This window comes from Canis aureus, chromosome 15, assembly GCF_053574225.1.
Source record: "Canis aureus isolate CA01 chromosome 15, VMU_Caureus_v.1.0, whole genome shotgun sequence".
Taxonomy (NCBI): Eukaryota; Metazoa; Chordata; class Mammalia; order Carnivora; family Canidae; genus Canis; species Canis aureus.
Window position 1 is genome coordinate 61661469 of NC_135625.1, and position 20598 is coordinate 61682066.

The 20598-nt window shown below is 41.1% G+C and overlaps 1 long non-coding RNA gene across 7 annotated transcripts; it reads left to right on the forward strand.

Moving 5' to 3' along the window:
* Positions 1–237: 237 nt before the first annotated feature.
* LOC144284996 (uncharacterized) lies at positions 238–19426 on the forward strand. Of its 7 annotated transcripts, XR_013353377.1 has the most exons (9): positions 238–500; positions 586–706; positions 1026–1167; positions 5113–5308; positions 5933–6023; positions 16327–16536; positions 16851–17064; positions 17158–17358; positions 18797–19426. It is a non-coding gene; the product is annotated as an uncharacterized LOC144284996 (long non-coding RNA). The 7 variants fall into 7 exon arrangements; XR_013353378.1 differs by lacking the exon at positions 5113–5308 and having other exon boundaries at positions 239–500; XR_013353375.1 differs by lacking the exon at positions 16327–16536 and having other exon boundaries at positions 245–500; positions 17158–17336.
* Positions 19427–20598: the final 1172 nt, after the last annotated feature.

Consider the following 20598-nt stretch of genomic DNA (forward strand, 5'->3'; position numbering starts at 1 on the left):
TGTCGGGATCAGAGAGAGTGAGCCCAAGATGGACCCGTGCCCATAGGCACACATGCAGCATCTTTTCTCCTTTTCTTTCCCTTCTGTCCTTCATGTCTGCTCCTGGAATTTTTATTGAGCCAGTGAAGGGAGGGAGACAGAGGGTGGCTGCAGATACAGGGAGAAGGGACCGTTCCTGCTCTTGATGAGACCACGTCATCCCTCCATTTAGCTGGCAGGCTTTCACACAAGCTAAGGCTGTGTGGGTCCTGCACAGCCCATGACAGCTGACGTAACCAGTCGCCTGCATTGGCTCAGTGTCATCATTACGCATAGAGAGCAATGTGGTCTTCCTCCCTAGAGATGGCACAACAGACTGGAGGGTGAAGAGACATGTCAGCCAGATCAGGGGAGCCAGCTGGCTCCTGACTCTCTGATGATTGTCGCAACTCAGTAGCTTGGAGCAACTTCCATATGGCTCCTGCCTTAGAAAAATTTCTCCTCACTCTTCATCCCCATCTGTAATATCACTTATTCATTCAAGTCATTCAAGTCATTCATATATTGAAATGTGGTTGAGAATATGACTCCTCTGCTCTGTTACAGCTGATCTCCAAGAGAGGAACTAGCCATATATCAGATGAGGAGGTGTTGACCAGACAGGCTGAAATGAAGGCTAGATTGAACTACGCTCTGCTGTCTCCTTGCCCTTCTGGGACTTTCTCAGGTGAGTGCCGCCTCTCTGGCAAGCCTTCCCTCAAACTCTTTTGTTACCGTGTTGGGTTTCTCTCTCCATGCTAGATTCTTAATGAATCGCTACTGACAGGATAAAGCTTTGTACGTGAAGAGAATGATAAATTTAACTCTTCTTTTTTTAATTTTAAAACTGAAATCTATCCCTAAATGATGGATTTGGAAGATACTTGCAGGGTCTATTTGTTCTTCTATGAAAAAGCTAAAATTACTTTGGCTAAAGGAAAGGGAGGAGAGTCAGCCAAAGAGGGATTCCTGCATTTCCCTAATCTCTCTCTTTCTCTGTGTCCCAGCCTCCACATTCTGATCTGGAAAACAAAAGAGAGACAGGTATAGAATCAGGAGCTCAATATTTCTTGCAGAGGAGAGTTATGCCAATTTCCAGGGTGAGAAGAACCAGGCCCTGGGTTCCTACGTATCACTCACACCAGACTGGTAAGTAGAGTGGTAAGCAGAGTAATGCCCCTGCCAAGTTGTCAACATCCTAATTCCCAGAACCTGTGAGTATGTTGGGTTACATAAGAAAGGAGAATTAGAGTTAAAGATTGGATTAAGGTTTCTAATCAGCTTTGTTTAAAATAGGGACAATATCTTGGATTATTTAGGTGTGCTCAACATAAGCACAAGAATCTGTAAACATAGAAGGGGAAAATGTAAGAGAGAGAGAGAGAGAGAGAGATGTGGTAATAGAAACAGTCAGAGAGCTGTTGTATCTCTAGCTTTGAAGGTAGAAGGGGTGCAGATGATCTCTAGAAGCTGCAAAAGGCAGGGAGATGGATTCTCTCCCAGGACCTCCAGAAGGGAACACAGCCCAGCTGACACCTTGACCTTAGCTTAGCAAAACTTATGTCAAACATCTGAATTATAGAACTATAAGCTATTAATTGTATGTTGTTTTATACCACTAAAGTTCCAGTAATTTATTATAGCAGCAATGGAGAGCAAATGCATGGCTCTATGATGCTTCTTGACAGAGAGACCCAAAATAGTCTCGAAGGACCCCCAAGGCACTCAGGATAGATTAGGAATAGCCATGCTCTCATTCGCATGAAAACAGATGAAGTGAGAGAAGCCATTAAACCCAGAAAGATCTCCTGCTTGAAATGTGGAAGACATAGAGCATCTTGCATGGATCAACGGGGACTGAAGGACAGCCACACCAGTGAGGCAGCAGATATAATTGGGGAAAGATGCTGAAAACCAGGATGAATGAGAATTCTGAAGAAAACATAATCAGTGACCAAAGACCAAGTACCCTCCCTGACAATGCCTTGACACTTTGTAAACTCCCCAGAACTTAGCTTCCACCAGGAAGAAAGATAAGGAGAAAAGCATGATCTGACTGAGAAAAACCCCTTAATAAATACATGTACCCCAATGGGATGGGAACTTAAAATGATATTCATTTTAGAAAATAAAATTATTTTGCCTACCCAATATTTGAAGCCACAAATTTCATATCTACCTTATGCATGTTAAATTCAATGGTAAATAGGTGGTATGGAAAACACAAAAAATAAATAAGATGTGATACTTGCCTCCCAATAATTTATTATCCATCTAAGAAGGTGGGAAAGTCATTTAGATAGCAAATGCTAAAGGAGTTTGGGGACTTCTGCTTCCCGCCATGATGAAGAAACTGGTATCCAATGAGTCCTCCATATTCATTTCCTTGAGCTGCTGTAATGAAGTACCACACCCTGTGTGGCTTAAAACAACAGAAATTCATTGTCTCACAGTTCTAGATTGTAGAAGTCCAAAATCAAGATGATGGCAGGGCCATGCATCCTCTGAAATCTGGAGGGGAATCCTTTCTCGCCTGTTCCTGTTTGTTGACTTGCTGGCGATGTTTGGCACTCCTTGATTTGTAGCTATGGAACTGCAGCTCTGCTTATTCTTATTCTTCTTTTTTTTTTTTTTTTAAGATTTATTTATTTATTCATGAGAGACACACACACAGAGAGAGAGAGAGAGAGGCAGAGACACAGGCAGAGGGAGAAGCAAGCTCCATGCAGGGAGCCCCATGTGGGACTCCATCCCGGGTCTCTAGGACCATGAAGGTGGAGCTAAGCCTCTGAGCCACCCAGGGATCCCCAGCTCTGCTTCTATTGTTATGTGATGCTCTCTCTGTGTGTGTCTCTCTTCACTGGCTGTCTTCTTACAAGAATACCAATTGTATTAGATTAGGAGCCCACATTACTCCAATAGGACCTCATCCTAACCCAACTAATTACATCTGCAATGACTCTATATCCAGTGAAAAGGTCTTTCAAAAAAACCCTGCAAAAGCTATAATAATTCATCGCCAGGAGACATACACTACAAGAAATGTTAAGGATACATTTCAGGCAAAATTTTAAAAAAGAAAAGGTCCAGATAGATTGGTAAGGTAGCTGTTGGGGAGAGGTGGGGAGCTATAATATAAAAGGAGAAGAAATGCTTGGATATATAGCACTGACCAATATCATGAATAAAAATCTTTTTTCCATTTCCTTCATGATAGCCAATTCAAGCTATCAACTGTTTAGCAACTAGGTCATGATAGTTCTGAATATCTAACAGTTAGGTCTCATGAGAGGCTATAAGCCAGTTATAGAATATTACTGATGGAATATCAATAATACACATATGTGATAAATATTAAAACATTTTAATTTTCTTTAAAGATTTTATTTATTCATTTGAGAGAGAGAGATAGAACACAAGCAAGCAGGGTGAAAGGCAGAGGGAGAGGGAGAAGTAGCCCCCCTGCTGGTCAGAGAGCCCATCCTGGGGCTTGATCCCAGGACCTGGAGCTCATGACCTGAGCTGAAGGCAGACACTTAACCATCTGAGCCATCCAGATACCCCAACATTTTTTATTTTTTAAAATACTTTTGTAAATAGCTGATTTTCTACTTCGAGCCAAGATGAAGTATGGAACAAAATATCTAAAACAACAGTTGTTAAGATGTTAGACATCGAGCAAGACAAGACCAGAAAAGTCAGGTGAGTTTTATAATTGCCCGAGCTGCTCATTTGAGAGAATTTCCAGGCTGTGGCACACAGAGGGGAAACCCAGGTGGAGACCAGCAAACCCCTTGAGCTGAGAGAGGAGCCAGCTGCCCAAAAAAGAGAATTTTAGAAATCTTTAGATCTTTAGTATTTAGCAGAGTGCTGATCAGAGCACGGATGTGAGGAAACTATCTGAGACTGGAAAAACCATCACCCAAAAGGATTAAAGAGAACACTGGATTTCACACAGGGCCAGAAATAGTGCATATTCTCACCAGCCAGACTAGAAAACCTTAAAATTCACAGAGTATTGTGTAGAGTACTCAGAAGTGCTTTGCCTCAGGGGTAGAGCATAATTATCCCTAGCCTAAATGCTGGTCTAGTCCTACCTAACAAATATTTAAAGCCAGACACAAAAGGATCAGATTGTTTCCAAGGAAGTTAACTGTTCTAAAATAGAGACCCGAGAATATTTATAGGAATATAAAAATCCCAACATAAAAGTAAAGCTCAATACGTGGCATGCCATAAAAAAATTACCCAGCTTGCAAAGAAGCTGAAAAATATAATTCATAATGTGGAGAAAAATGAAACCATCAAAAGTAACCCAGAACTGACATAGATACGAGAATTACAAGACAAAGACCTTAGCAAGGTTATTTATTATGTGTATCCCATATGTTGAAGAGGATAGAGGAAAGATGTTAAATACAGACATAGAAGATATTTTTTAAAAGCCCCAAATCTAACTTTTAGAGGGGAAGATTACAATGTCTGGAAAAAAAATACTGGATTAGATCAGAACTGCAGAAAAAAAAAAAAAAACTATTCATGAACTCAAAAAGCATGGTATTAAAAATAAACCAGAATAAAATCCACAAGGAAAAGGAATTTTTGAAAAATAAACAGACTAGGACAACTTCAATCACCTAATATAAATGGAATCGCAAAAGAGAAGGAGGGGGATGGAAAGAAGGGAAAAAAATTCGAAGAAAGCATGACTGGAAAAATGTTCAATTTGATAAAACTCTAAACCTACAGATCCAAGAAGCCTGACAAAACCCAAGCACAACACTTACACACACACACATACACGCACACACTCCAAAGAATACCACAAATTGCTCAAGACTATTGTTAGAGACATCTTAAAAGCAGAGGGAGAATAAAGACATGTTTTGCACAGCAGAACAAGATAAGGAAGCAGAAGTTTTCTTGATGAACACAAAGCAAGAGGAAAGATAGAAGAGTAACAATCAAAAAATGGTGCCAATCTATAATTCCATACCAGGCGAAAAGCTTTATAAAATCTTTCTTCAACGCGCTTATTCTTTAGCCAAACTTCCATTCAGCATGCCAACTACCTTTCTCTTCCTCTTTCCACAGCGGCTCCCATCCTCATTACTGTCCCAGACAGCTCAGCTCTTGAAAAGCATAGCTAGCAAAACCAAAGTGGACCAGTGGGTCAGCCCCACTGGCAAAGCAGTTCCAGCATGACTTTGTTTTACGTAAGCTTCATTGTTTCTGATATCTCCCCACCACCTTCACTGAAAGTGATTCATCAAAGTATTTCATAGACAAAGTAAGTTTCTATCTATGGAGAATTCTGCTAGTTAGAAAATAAGATTTTTCCCTCTGTTGTTTACCACAAAAATTGGTAAAATTACATGGATTGTTGAGGTGGAGGGGGGTGATAAGTGTAATTTAGGGCTCGGATCTTGTAGTTACTGTGTCCCAATTCAGTGGGGGGAAAGTCCAAGTAAAAGACTGGAGCTTTAATGAGATATCAGTCCTGATGTGGCAGTCCTTGGCAGAAACAATAGTTGAAATGTTTGGAATGGGTGAGATCTCCAAAGTGAAGGAAAAGAACAAAAGTCCAAAAACAAGAATCACTGAAAATCCACACGTTTGTTGGCAATGGAAGGAAAGAAACCTTGAGATAGAAAGAAAGTAGTCCTAGATGTAATAAGAGAAGTGGGATGGCCCCTAGCAGCTCAGAGGAGAGGGTAACCAAAAAGAGAGGAGGAGAATATTTAAAGGCCATAAAAAGGTCAATAAAATCTGGAGTGGAATCACTGGGATTATTGATGCGAGGCGGTGAGAGCAGCAGATGAGGAGCACTCCTGTGACAAAGGGCAGGTGGGTGGAGAGACTAGAGGGGAGATAAAGGGGACAGTAGCATTAATGTAAGTCTTTTTTTCCCCAGGGAAATTGCAATCTGGTTGTGTTCATCAGGTAGAGGAGGAAATCTGCAAAGACCGAAGGACCGGAAAAATGAAAGATGCCAAAGAGAGAAGGTAATTGAGAAACAAGGAAAGCAGGAAGAAATTAATTCTTGGGTACTAAGAGAGGGAGAGTGCTTCCTCTGATATAGGAGAAAAGAAATTTTTAAAAGAATGTCTGAAAGATAGACTTGCAACAAGGACAGCCACTAGACATATTGAAAGATGCCAAATCTAACTCATTATCGGTGAAAGGTAAATTTAAAAAAACAAACAAATAAACATCATTTCACTCATCAGATTGGCAAAATTAAGAGAATTAATAATATCTAACGTTGATGAGCATACCAACGTCAGATATTATTCCCCAATGTATGGGAAAATACATACTCAGTTTACACAGCTAGAATGGAAGCGGCAATAATCTTTGTCGAGGGCAGTTGGCAATGTTTATTAAAAATGCACATAGTATTTACATTTCAAAGAAATAATTCCATAAAAATACATGTACATGCAGGCAGTCAGTTTTGCTAAAATTTATGCTATAGCATTTTTTATAAATGGCAACATGTAGGAAACACATAAATACCCATCAGTAAATGGATGGAAAGTAACTATCCATAACATGCCATACTAGGCAGCGGTATTGTTGAATGAAATAAGGCAGTTTGCGGTACCATGGAAAGATTCCCAAGATATGCTGTTAAGTAGAAAAAAACAAGTTGCCGAATAATATGTATAAAGCAATATGATTTATATCAAAGCACATTCACAAAAACACACGCAAAGCAGTTTCTATGTATACCTATGTGTGCCTATGCACACTCATTCACTCAACCAGTAGTCACTGAGCGCCTGCTATACATTCCCCACGTGGCTTATTTTAGTAAGGGATGCAAATAAAGAGAAAGAAAGGGCTGGAAAAATGCACGCCAGACTGGCACTAATAGTTATTTCTGAAAAACAAAGCAACAAAAATTGTCAAGAGAGCCTTTGTTTGATTTGCAGTGTTTTAAATTTTGGAGCTAGATGTATTTCTGTAACACTGTTGAGTACCATCGACTGAGCCCGAGTCTCACTCCCCTTATTTTGAGCAAGTAACTAAAGGAATTAAGGTCATTAGGCTCGAACTCCATTTACTATTTCTCAATAGTAAATATTTTATTGAGAAAGGCATCTAAAAAAAGGTGCCAGAAGAGTTCAGACCCACAGGAAGTCGGGAGGTCCATCTGCTGCTGTATTAAGTGAAAGGAACAAGGAACGCACAAGCCAATGGTCCAAGACTGGGAGAAAGAATGTGTGGACTGCAAAAGCTGAAAGAAAAGATGCTGAGAACCACCTGTCTTGTAAGGTAAAGGCACAGTCAGTGCTTGGCCCCAGTGGTGTGAGATTGAAGATCTGGAGGGGTTCTACGGATTGAGAGAGGAAGCTCCTACCTGGATGTGGGGCCAGAAAAAAAGAACATAGATCTGCTCCTGAATCTTTCTAGCATGTGAAATGGGTCAGTAGAGATCCGTTTCAAGATGAGTGTGGACTTGAAATAACGCGGCGTGGTGGGAGGGCGGGAGAAGTACCCCAGTGCACTTGCTCCAGCCACCCCCCTCCCGGGCCCTCCCGCGGGGCCCACCTTGGAGACCTCTCCGGGAGGAGAGAAAAGTCAGAGGAGCAGTAGCAGAAGAGGACAACTAGACAGACAAAAGGAAAAATATGCACAGCAGAGCAGACACTAGCTGCATAAAGTCAACAGCAACGGGGATGAGCCCGGGTGCTACCAAGAGATGGAGGGTGGGGACCCAGTTGCAGAGGCGGGAGAAGCAGGCGCCTAGAGCTCCGGGTGTGGCTTCCTGGGATCACAGAAACCTTGGCAGGAGGCAAAAAGGACAGCCATTCAGGGGAAAGTCAGGAGAACCAGGGCGTCCGGTTGCTGTCACTCCCAGAGCAAGGTGTCCCAAAGACCAACCATCAGACTCAGGCTGGGAGAGGCCAGTGCACATGCGCACACCCTTGCACCCCTTCTCTCCTACGCACACCCTAAGATCCCAAAGCAAGCCTTGTGATGAGTCACGTCAATAGCAACAATTGTTTGACCTGGCAGGGGTGTTTACTCATGACTGCATTACTAAGAGCACAGTGACGATGTGACCAAGCCTCACAGCTCCGCTCAGAAACTTACAGAGCTCTGTTGGAAGGTGGGTGCTCCCTGATAATGGAGTTTCTCTTACTGGAGCAAGCTGAGACAGAGCAGGTTGGGAAATTTTCAGGAAAGTAGAAGAGTTACTAAAGAAAGCGCCTTAAGGAAAAAAAATGATAAGCTGCATATGCAAATTGAAAAGAAATGACAAAGCAAATCCCAAAACGAGTTTTAAAATTAGTGGATTAATGAGGTTGAAGGCATGGGCAATTTCTTTTTTCTAACAGAGAACACAGGATGGGCCCTTGCTGTGTTCAGGTGCAATCCAGTTGTCTCCTTCTTCATCGCCCTTCAAGCTGCAACATCCTGTTCCATGCAACTGACAAGGGCATTGAGGCTTGGAGAGACGAAGTCACTTGCCCAAGGTCACACAACACTGGCATCATCTGGGTTCTGTCTAATGCTGACCGACTACAAAGCACCTGTGTTTAAGCTGCTACACTTCATTATTGGTCACCAGAGAGTGGGAACAGCAGTGCTTCACACTGATGCTGCACAGAGGCTTGCCCTTCACCCCGACCATCTATTCATGTTGGTGCTTCCTTGGGCCCTGTCCTTCCTATGGAAATGTTTAACAACTCTATCCTAATAAAGACCCTGGTTCCAAGGGCTTTTATTATCAACCACACTCCACAGATAAGAAAGATGAGGCACAGATTAGTTACATAATCCTGCCCACAGTCACAAGATTAACGGGTGGTTGAGCCAAGAGGTCAACCCAAGGTAGTCTGACTCCAAATCTCCAATGATGGTGGTGGTGTGCCCCGTTATCAGGGTAAATGCTCGCTTTTGCTTCCCCAGGGGGACACAGAAACAAGAAAAAGCTCGGATGGGAGGCAAGAGATGAATTAATTTTCCTCTTCATAGGAGGAAAACAGGCAAAAGGCAAAACAACAAGATTGAGTTTTCTGTTAGCAAATACATTTGCAGTGTTAGGAATTTCAGATATTTGAAAGGCAAGGGGGATTTCACAAAAATCGGGAATTTCAGGAAATGGGTCTCGAAGTGAATCCAAATATGCTCAAAGGAAGAGTGTTGTGAAGAGGTCAGGGAATATGAGAAAGAAAAAAAAATCCAAAGTGAGTCGAATCAGACTACAAAAATATTACTACTACTGCTATAAACATTTATTGAATACTTACTATGTAGCAGCCACGGTTATAGACAGCACGTTCCCTGGGTTAGAATGATCAGCAAACACACTCAGAACCTCCTCAAGAACATGGAGTCAACAAGCAATGGATAGATTTGATTACATGAGCAATAATATCTCTTTATATCTCTTTAACTGAAATTCATTTTAAAATATTAAGTCAATAAGGCTTAGTCTTTGAATGATTCTAGATTCTATGATTCCAGATGCAAAACAAGATTCTAAGGATATAGCCACAGAGACAACCTGCTTGAAGAGTTGATTATAGTAAAACAAAACAAGCAAACCCCTCCCCCCCCAAGCTAGAAGATGACATAAACCCATGACAGGTTTATGTAAAATGTAGGAGCTAGGAAGAAGCATACTATGAGGGTTACCCGAAGGTGAGAAAACGAGACTTCTAGGAATATTGTCCAAGGAACACCACTGATTTAGGTGTAGCTAGGTGTAGCTAGAAGTCAGTAATAGATATACTCAGAGCTCAGGTAGGCCTAGGGATATGCACTTTGACAAAGAACCTTCCTCTACCTTTTTCTCGTAAGCTGGAAGTCTCCTAAAGACACCATAATTTCATTTGATCACAGTAGTAAAAAACAACGTACATAGTCGCTAAGTATGTCTACAGAGACTTACTCATTAACATATCTAAATTTGAAGCATATTTGCTTAAATTTCAAATAGCTCTCTACCCATAAGGATACAAATATTACATTTAATATGACCCATGACTGATGGAAGCAAGATGAACAATGAATAACCTAGGAGCTCCTGCATGGTGAGGGTGTGGTGTTTGGAAGTTTAATATTCCTTCCCTAAGGAGTTGAAAGGTACAGGGAGTCAAGGTGAAGTGAGGACCCCTAATGGGTATATAAGGTCATTGTTAGGGATGAGCTGTCCCTCCTCCAGCACTCCTCTGCACCACCCCTCAGGTCCTTGGTGAAGTAGTTGAAGCAAGCTCTGCCACTCTGTGGGACACACACACACACACATGCACACACACACACACACACACACCCTGGGAGAGAGAGCTGGCTTCTGCACATTTCATAAGAGCCTTAGGTGTGGCCATTACCTTTAAGCCTAATGAAGCTATAATTAAGGAAGAGTGAAACATGAAGCAGAAGAAGCCCCTATTGTGGTATTTTCACTAAGAGCAGAGGCTCCTCTAGGTCAAGTGAACTCCCATATTTCTTCCAAAAAACATCTCCTTGTCCAGGGAGAGTAAAGGAAAAGAAGACAAAGATTAAAAAAAAAAAAAAGAAAAGAAAAGAAAAAAGAAAGAAAGAAAGAAAGAAAGAAAGAAAGAAAGAAAGAAAGAAAAAGAAAGAAAATATGAAGAAGCTGGTATGAGAACAAATGGCCTAGCTAGACTTCAAAGATTTCACTGGAAGGAAAAACCAAGCAGGAAGGAATTGCAAGATATTTGTAATGCACATGTGCTGTACAACTTATAAATGGCACATATCTAACATTTCTGTATGTTTCATATCCAGTGTTATGAGAGCATTAGAATCTGTTAGAGAGACCAGAAGGCAAATAAAGAAGGTAAAGAAACTGAATGTAGAGGTAAGGAGCTTGTGAGATGTTGGCAGTATTCTGAAGATGTGCTCAATATAGATAAATAAGTTAGTGACTTCTGACACACATATGACTAGATAAAATGTAGCCTGAGTGTGTCAAATACAGATAGAAAGGCATGGAGGGGAATGGGAAGGTAGGCAGGAAGGAAGAAAGGGAAGGAAGGAAGGAAGGAAGGAAGGAAGGAAGGAAGGAAGGAAGGAAGGAAAGAAGGGAGGGAGGAAGAGAGGGAGGGAGGGAGGGAGAGAGGGAGGGAGGGAGGGAGAGAGGGAGGGAGAGAGGGAGGGAGGGAGGGAGAGAGGGAGGGAGAGAGGGAGGGAGGGAGGGAGAGAGGGAGGGAGGGAGGGAGGGAGAGAGGGAGGAAGGAAGGAAGGGATAGAGGGAGGAGAGAAAGGAAGCTAGAAAGTAGCTGGTGCAAGACTGACCACGCCAGCAGAGGGCAGAGGGCCAGGCCTTTTTAGGAGCAGTTTCCAGGTAAGGCAGGGCAGCAAACATAGGTGAAGGTCTGGGGAATGTGAGTGATTATAAGGATCTCATTAAAGGAGTGGCACTGGTCAACAGGGCTTTTAAGAGGGGGGACACTTGGCTCCTAACTTGGGAAATTATCGCATAGTATTAACCATTGTCTCTAGGATAAATAAACAAAACAATTATTGTCACTTTGAACCCTTGAATTATATAAATATAATTATAAGTAAAAATATTAGATGATTATACTTTAAAAGTATTTTTAAAAAATTAAATCATAAATTTAAAATTCATATGTAAAAATAAAATAATAAAATCTTCTCTTTAGTTGATTATATTGGGAACTGTCAGTTCTAGGGAAGCCCACCTATGAGCCTACAGATTCATTAATTCTAACAATGAGAGGGCCTCCTAGCTTACCAAGGCGAGTCCATTATATTTATGGATGAAAATAAGGAGTCCTAAAGTTGTTAAGTAATTTGCATCATTTGACACCCATAGCTTGGTAGTGGTGGAGCTAGGACTTGAACCCAAGCATTCACGGACTAAGAAACTAGGACCTGAGAATCTAAGATAAGGCGCAGTTGGGACAGGAGTGGATGTTAGCAAGGAAAGAAAAATATTCTTTCCTGAAATGAAGCTTTGGCTACAAAGAGGAATATGAAAGGACTCACAAAATGTCCAAGTACAGAGAGGAAGATCAGTTGGTCAATGGTAGAAGACAACTTTAAAGAAACCAGCTTTGCCCAGTTTTAGGAGAGTGAAGGTTTAACTCCTTAAAACAAAACAAAAACAAAAACAAAACACACTGCCTAGATAATGAGAAGGAAGTAACAGAGGGATGACGTCTCCAGGACCTCTGCTTTGTGGGCCACCAAACGATTTCTCTGTGGCATCGTACCCCTCATGGAAGTCATCAAGGCCCAAGCTGCAATCCCAAGCTTTCTAAGCTCGTAAATTTGTACCAGCTCAGAAAAGGTGGTTGAATCTATCATGGTCTACCCACATTCAAAGGTTGCTTGATAAACTAGAATGCCAGTTTACAAATTTAAGATTCGACAATGAAAAATCATCACAGGTTCTGGAGACATGCTCTCGAGCCATCTACTTGAACGAGAGGAATTCTGAATTCAGAACCACTCATTTGTTCCTTCATCCATTCATCCAGCATATAACTTTTGTATCATCCACTCAGATCACAGTGACATCCTCTTGTCTACTCCAGAGTCCATAGAAGGGTTCTGCTGCGGTCATATCAACCAATTGATATCATCATTTGGGAAGGAGGACCTAACCAGAGTGTGATGGTATTGTCTTCACAGATGAATATTTAGTTTGCTTATCCCTTCTCTTCACTAAGCCAATACTCCCACATAATTATATTATTATTTATATAAATTCTCTATTGATTACTTTTGTACCTCCAAAACATATTCACAATCGACACATCCTTACATCTTTATTTCTTTTATCCTGTAAAAATCCATACTCTCTGTTGACTCCCTACTTCATAATGTGATGTCATTGGTGTCCTAAATTTCATCTGTTTCTTTTCCTTCCTTCCATGCACCAAATTTGTCATCTGTAATTTTACTTATACATTAATTGAGGTTGACACAATTTACATTCTATTCTGTAGCACAACTGAGCATTATGTGCTTCGTCTATAAAGTCAACTCTAAAAGCTGAAAAGTTAAAACTGTTTATGTTATCATGACCTCAGAAATAATTATTTTCTGCAAAGTCATACAGGTATCAGTACAGTTACTCTCTTGTATCACCTTATTGGTTTTACTGGAATTAGAATTCTGGGTATTTTTTAAATAAGTTGATAAATTATCATATTTTCAGTTTATTTTTCCATGCTGTCTTCCAAGTAAATTATGCGACTACTAGTTGTCCCCCAATATCTGCTCTCCATTCTTCTACTCTAAGAAACCCAAATTAAATTTAGTTGGGCATATGGGGGTGCCTGAGTGTCTCAGTCAGTTAAGCATCCAACCCATAACCTCAGCTCAGGTCTTGATCTCAGGGTTGTGAGTTCAAGCCCTGCATTGGGCTCCACACTGGGCATGGAACCTACTTAAAAAAAAAGTTAGGTGAGCATATGGAGATTTGGAATTAAAGAAGCAGATTTTCCAGATTTGCTTATAGCGAGGCATAGCCATGGGACTAGGGATGTAAGCTCCAGTGTGGTCTGCAACTGTCACTAAAAGTCCTAAAAGGAAGTGGATACATTCATTCTGGCTGCCTTCCCCTATCCTGCTCCTTTGTGCCTGAGTGGGACGCCCTCACTCATGTTTGGATCATTAGTGCTCTGGGGAGTGCAAAGCAGAAAATTATTCTAGGTCCTAGTCACCGTGTAGCTTCTACAGCTTCTACAGCTGCCTTGAACTACTGACATTCAGACTTCTATGTAAAAGAGAAGAAACATTGATCTTGCCCAAACCACTCTGCAGTCAAACCACTTACTAGCTCTCTGCTGCCTCACTCTGGGCATCTTTTATGTAAATGAAAGCAACAATGTTTTGTTTGTTTAAATCATGTTTACTTAGCATCTCTTACCTGCAGAAGAATGCATAACCTAATTGATATAAACTCAGAAAGGACGCTTTTGTTTTCCACGCTTGCCTGGCTCCTTTACTTCACAAGGCAACAACGTAGAAGGTGCCAGTTGATTTCAGGACACACACATAGGAAACAAAGGACACAATGACCATGTCAATGGGTTTGGTGACATTTATTCCTAATCAAACGTATTTTATTTGAACTGTCGATGTAAAACAATGGATTTACGTAACTGACTACCCCCAGGACAGGAAAAGCAGAGGGAAAAGGAAGAAAAGAGGAAGAAGAAAATAAGGCTTTTAACACAAAATGTTCCGTGTAGCCAAGACCCAGAATTTACAGAAAAGTTCAAGGCAGAAGCATACCTGGTCAACCGTTCTTCTGTTCCACCCAAATTCTCTTTGTTCTATCATTTCTGGACCTAACTTTCTAACAATTTTATATTCATCTTTCCATACCCAAGTAGTCCCTTTCAATACCCAGTTTATTTGGCTGGTTCTCTCCTCTTTATTCTTTTCAAAACTCTGTCCTTCCCTTCCTGCCAACTGTTATCAAGACCCCCAGTGTTCTGGAGTGAACCGGAAATGTGTCCTCTCCCCATCCCTGGGTCATGTTCATAGAAAGACTCAGTGGGAGTGGGGGAGAGCAGAAAATCACTTAGCCACAGGGATGGAGCAGAGGGAGGAGACAATGGCAATCTGGTGGATAAATTGCTCACCCACAGATGCTCAGATAAATCTGTAATCAAAAGGAAATCTGAATGCTTGGCCAAGGGGAAGTAAATTGCCTGAAGTCGATCCTTTGTTGGTGTCTTTGATCTTCTTCAGTGATGGGTCGGTCCTGCCACCCACCCCCAAGCTCAGATGCTATCCGCATGATTTGCTTGCTTTTCTGTGCCTGAACTAGGGCTTTGGGATTTCAATTACTGTCACATTCAAGAAGCCTGGATTAGAAGGACAGGGAATTTAGCACTTGCATACTACATATATGCCCCTTCTATGTATTTTCACACATATTATCTCACTTAATCCTCATAATGACCCTGAAAGACAGCCAGCTGGTTCTTTTTTTAATAATTCATCATTTTTGTTTTTTCATTTTTTTAAAGATTTTTATTTACTTATTCATGAGAGACACAGAGAAAGAGGCAGAGACCTAGGCAGAGGGTGAAGCAGGATCCCTGCAGGGAGCCCGATGCAGGACTCTATCCCAGGACCCCCTGGGAACACGACCTGAGCCAAAGGCAGACACTCAACAAAGGAGCCACCCAGGTGCTCCCAATAACTTATCATTTTTAAAACAAAATGTATCATATATTTAGTGTGTGGTGGGCATGCCTGAGGTGCACGTTTAATCTTTACAAGATTCCCAATACCTAGACCATACTTTACAGTTGAGGAAACCAATATGCCCAATAGTAACTGCTATTAGTATAAATACATTGATAAATATTTTTAAATGATAATATGAACAGCTGATGAGCTTATACAACAGTATGCTATTTCTGGAGGGCAATTCGTTATATATATATAAAGTCCTAAAAAAGCAAATACCCTTGAGTCAGCAATTCCACTTCAAGGAATGTGATCTAAGAAAATCTTCAGATATTTCACATCCCAAGTGCAAGAATGTCCATTGCAAAACTGTCTTTTTTTTTAAAGATTTTATTATTTATTCATGAGAGACACAGAGGCAGAGACATAGGCAGAGGGAGAAGCAGGCTCCCTGCAGGGAACCCGATGAGGGATTTGATCCCAGGACCCCAGGATCATGACCTGAGCCAAAGGCAGACGCCCAACCACTGAGCCTCCCTGGCGCCCCTGCAGAGCTGTTTATAATTGTCAGAAACAATACCGAAATAAGCTAAATATTCAACCAGAGGAAGTCAGAAGACACATTATGGCCCACAAAATGGACTAATTTTCATAATTAAAACTTGTCTTAGGAGATCATTTAGTGTTACAGAAAATAATTGTATTCACGTGGAAAACCATTTATTGCTATGTGAAAAACATATAGCTTTTAATTTAAGACAACAGATTGAAAAAAATCATTGACCTCTCCTTATTAAAAAAAAAAAAGCCACGAACTATCAAAGTATAGGTTTTGGTAAAGATGCACAAAAGAAAAGAAATTAATATAATTGCTGAATGCTTAAAAGGAAATAACAAAACAAGACTTTATGCCTTTCTGAGAGATCAAAACCAGCTATGGCCAACGTGATACAGAAATCAGAGCCGAAACGCAGCTTAGACAGGTAGCAGAGAAAGCAGAGAGTGGGGGCCATTTTCAGGGTTCCCTCAATCCACAGGGACATGATCAGGGCATGAGAGAGAACTTAGCACAGTTGGTTGAAGAACTGTGTGTTCAAGGGCTGCTGGGTCAGAGTCTCCTTCTGACCTCCGTATGTGTATGACTAGGTGTAGACAACATGTCTATAATGTGAAGCCGGAAAACACAGCTTCCAAAGAATTCAACTGTGAACCTAAGAGGGGCAGTGGCTTTCAGAGAAAGGGTTGCCAGCTTGCTTATCTGAGAGCAAAGGCTGCCAGTCCACCCACCACACCCAAAAACAGAGAACATGCGGTCGTCTTTTCATGCAGGGAACTGGCCAGCACTTCGCAGAAAACGTGAGTCAGTGATAGGTAATAATCAACTTTTTTTTTTTTTCATAAACGTGGTTGGATAACAGTATCAGGAGACATTTGGTTTTAAAAAGAAAACAGCTGTGGTAAGGAGAATGTTATGGATTTAACAAACCATTTAATTATCCTCTTGGGATTCTGGAAAAATGGTATTTCCCAATTCCCTAGGGTCTCAAGGAGACCAGATGACTAGTTCTGAAGAGTGGAATGTGAGCAGAAGCGTATGACGCTTGCAGGTTTGGCCCCAAACTCCTAATCTCCAACATATGATCCTCCTCTCTTCTCACCTTTTGTGTCAGCCTTGGGGAGCCTTGGGCACTGACCTCCTGGATCTGAGTCACCTCTGTAGGAGAGCTGCCCCAGTGAGCTTCCTGACCAGGAAGATATGCAATGGCCTTCATGTGAACAGAAAACAAAACAAAACGATTTCTACTGGATTGAGGTATTAAAAACTGGAGGATTGTTTCATTAACTACCCTTACTTATGTGGCAACATTAAAGGGAAAGACCAAGGTAATCGAACGAAATACAGATTTCAGGGAACAGAGATAAATCCCAAAAAGACAAGGACATTTATTTAATTCCAAGTGTCTTTTTTCTTTTCAGAAAAATCTGAGGACATATTGCACTCATTGATTAGAGAAAGGATGAAGTAAAAACAAACAAACACCAAAGAAGAAGAAAGAGTTTATGTACATTAAAAAGTATTGCTTACATGAAAATTTCCAGAGAAAAACTGGAAAAATATAGATATAGACCCCAAACAAGCAAACACCCCTAAACAGGTGCATAACATGAGGGGGAACGGTAAGCAATAGTGGGTAAATGCTTTTGACATGTTTTCATCATCTCAGTGGTCGTGATCTCAGTTTCAATGAATGATCCCCACAACCCAAGGGAAATTTGGTGGCTACTGCATAATAGTGACAAGCTGGACAAAGCCCAGAACGCAGAGAATTCCCTAGGATATGTTCCTCTGTCCAGTATTTCTAGGTAACAAAAACTGCAGCAACCCAATGAAGCTGGGGCCCCATAGACTCAGCCCTCTGCCTCTGGGAATGTATAGACGTGATGCATCCCAAGAAGGAACTCAGTCGTGCTGAGGTGCCAGTGGAGGGTAGAGGGAAAGTGGACTGGCAGGTGAAAGAAGGTCACAATGACTATGAATTTAAACCTTGTGACCAGCTACAGAAGCCAGGACCGAGGTAGATGTGTTTTGCGTTCTCTAATGCTTTCTTTACCTCCCTTCTCTGAAACGTAGACATTATAGGAGGAGCCCCGCGACAGAGGATGACATTGGAGGTTTTGAGTGTCTCCAATTCAAATTTCTGTTCAATCTCCTGGCCTCTTAATACGACCTAGATAACTGCTTTCTCTGATCCTATGACTTCAGCACCCACAAGCATGATCTGTTTTCTCCATGTACCAGCACAGGACATTAGAGACACATTAGCTGTTGTCACAAGCAAAACTCCAAACTTCACGGTGGCACAGGCATGGTAGAATTTTATTTCTTGCTATGTGAAGTCCTCACTGGTTGTTTCTGGGTGACGGTTACCTCTCCACTACTCCAAGGAGTAATTCAAAGACTCAAGAGTGGCTGTTTTTTTCCCATCTGCCTTTTTAAAAACATAACTTCCAAGATCCTTCTACTCATCTATATCAAATTGGTAAAAAGTAAAGAGAGAGATAAGCCTACCTGTCTACTGAGCTTCTTGACCTGGAGGTGACCACAGGTTATCTGCAGGTGGAGACACACTCACATGGCTTGCCTTGGGATCTCCCTCTATCTGTCTCTGTCCCTGTCTCCCTCCACCTTCCCACTCCTCACATGGTCCAGCTTCACTGTGTCTTTTCTATTTCCGGGTCCTCTTCCTTCTAGCTCAGATTCCACGTGAAAATCTCCACACAGCTCTCCAGGCAAAGGTATATGGTGATTTTTTACGTTTTTGGGAAAAGGAACAGAGCCCTTAATGAAGAGATGATAACCATTATCTAAAGAAAAGTAACTCAGGGTCACTGCATCCTTTTCCTAAAAAGCCTATCGATACTTTCTTTGGGAACCTTGTTTGCTTACACATCTGCTTCAGTTAGCAGGTTAGAAAGAAAGTCACTCTTTAATATCTCAAAAAGCAGAAATCGTTGTTCATGGATTTTCCCACAATACACTTGGAAAGTACACATAAGGTCCTGCCCTGGGCAGAGTAATAATTATGACCATGATACACTTTCTCTTTTGTGGTAGCTTTAAAGCCTTTGGAGGACCCAACCTCAGATGGCCACCGACGGGCCACCGGTGCCTCTGTGTTGTCACCCATCAGTCACCGAGGAAGCCCAGCACTGAACTAGTGGAGCTGACAACTACATCTCCTTCCACCAGTACATTTAATTCAGAAGAAAGGAAGTTCGAGTCCCTTGACCACTCCTTTTTCATTGGTGTTCTGAAATTTCCATCCAATTGCTGTTTGAAAAAGAATTAAACACAAACCCCTAAACACTCATCCCTTTATTGTGTAAAGCAGCTCAGCCCTGCTCCCACCCCTATATCCAAATTTACATATGCATACAATATTCAGCTAAAAAAAAATTGAGGGAAATGGTGCTGGGAAAATTGGACATCCACATGCGAAGAATGAAACTAGACCAATCTCTTGCACCATACACAAAGATAAACTCAAAATGGATGAAAGATCGAACTGGAGGGTATTCTGCTGAGTGAAATAAGTCAATCGGAGAAGGACAAACATTTTATGGTCTCATTCATTTGGGGAATATAAAAAATAGTGAAAAGGAATAAAGGGGAAAGGAGAAAAATGAGTGGGAAATATCAGAAAGGGAGACAGAACATGAGAGACTCCTAACTCAGGGAAACGAACTAGGGGTGGTGGAAGGGGAGGTGGGTGGGGGGTGGGGGTGACTGGGTGACGGGCACTGAGGGGGGCACTTGATAGGATGAGCACTGAGTGTTATTCTGTATGTTGGCAAATTGAACACCAATAAAAATAAATTTATTTTAAAAATTGAGGGAATGACAGTCAACCTGACGAGCGGCAGGTGGAAGCATCCTACGGTACCCGAGTACACGCTAACCCCCCAGAGCTAACCAACAACACATTTCCTCCAAACAAAACAAAACAACTTTCCTCAAGGAGAGTATTCAAGCAGCTGCTCAGAGGAAAAAACCAAAAACACTGTCTTATGACACTAACTGCTATTGCTTGAATGTTGTCTCTCTGCCAACCAGTTTCTTAGCAGTCTTTTTTTAAAAAATTATTCAATGGCATTTAGCAGATGGAAAAACCATAGATCACAGAGAAAGGCACACATCATAATCATACACAAACTTACCAGTCTCAACAAAAACAGTCTTAAAGGCCTTAATCATTTATTTACAAAGACATGAAAATGTTTTCCTTTGGAAAAATAGACTAAGTGATGTAAGTGAAGAATACACTTATCAGTAACAAAGCAGATCACATAGGAATGGACACACAGTAAAATAATGTCAATATAATTAATGTGAACTAGAGTAATTCCCCATTTTAAGTAGCACTGAATCCACCATCCTTTCTACTATCACTACTAAAAAAAGAAAGAAAAGAAAAAGAAGAAGAAAGGGAAAAAAAAGAAAAAGTAAAGTAGAAGGAGAGTTGCTTGTAAATATGCTGATAGGATAAACTTTTGTCACTCTTCTCCTGGGTGTTCTCAGAAGTCAATCTTCTTCAGGGTATTCAGAATCTAAGGCATTCACCAAAGAAGCTATCCTAAAATCTTAAATTTTTTGAGTCAAACAAGAAAAGAAAAAGAAAAAGAAGAGCAAATCTCACTCTTTTTTGTTATCGTTCAACTCTTAAACTATTAGCAATTGTGTGAAAAGCTATTGCAGGCTATTGGGTATAGAATTCTATAATACGTCCTGCTCTGCTAGTTTATTTGAAATCCATCACAAGGCACATAGATTCTCATAGGAAACTTCATGTGCCATGATTATTCGTCTTCAGAATGAATTACCAAAAATCAGAATGTGTTTCTGTGCCTTTTGCTAGT